The sequence below is a fragment of the Hyperolius riggenbachi genome, chromosome 11 (genome assembly GCF_040937935.1).
Source record: "Hyperolius riggenbachi isolate aHypRig1 chromosome 11, aHypRig1.pri, whole genome shotgun sequence".
In the NCBI taxonomy this organism is placed as follows: domain Eukaryota; kingdom Metazoa; phylum Chordata; class Amphibia; order Anura; family Hyperoliidae; genus Hyperolius; species Hyperolius riggenbachi.
The window spans coordinates 28,181,246-28,181,881 of NC_090656.1; positions in this window are offsets into that span (position 1 = coordinate 28,181,246).

A 636-nucleotide genomic window follows, 5' to 3' on the forward strand; every position below is an offset into this window, starting at 1 on the left:
ACAATTGGTCTACCATATCAACCTAGCCGTTATGGTCCATTCGCCAATGATTGAATGTTCAATACCTAAAGGACAAATCGAATAGATTATAGAGGGGTGTTTATCTGTTGGTATGTTCTTAAAGAGGCCACACGGACAATCGCCATCGACCAATTTAATATTATATAGATTGACCCTTTTTTTATATATGGAGTCTGTTGGTCACTAATGCGATTCATGCTTGTGATTTATGCGATTTATGCTTTGGATTATACTGTGGATTTGATGAATTATTGTTTTTCGTCTTTGATCCGGATGGATCATTGCTCTTTGCATATTGTCATTTGCACATGTAGTTTTCAAGTTTTTTATTATGTTTTATTTATTTTATATTTTTTATAATTTTTTTATTTTTATTTCAGTTGCTCCTGCTTTTATGTGTTTGCCTGAGGAAGCGGGCTTGTGTCCCGTGAAACGCGTTGCAGATTAATTGTTGTTGGGAGTTTGAAATTGATTAAAATTTATATCTATTACCATATATTGTGGTGGTTATTTTTGTGGGGAAGGCAAATCCACCAGTGCCACCTACTTTTTATTTGGTTTTAATTGGCATCATTTTTATCCTGTTGGGCGCCTCTGTTTTTTCATTAGGTCCCC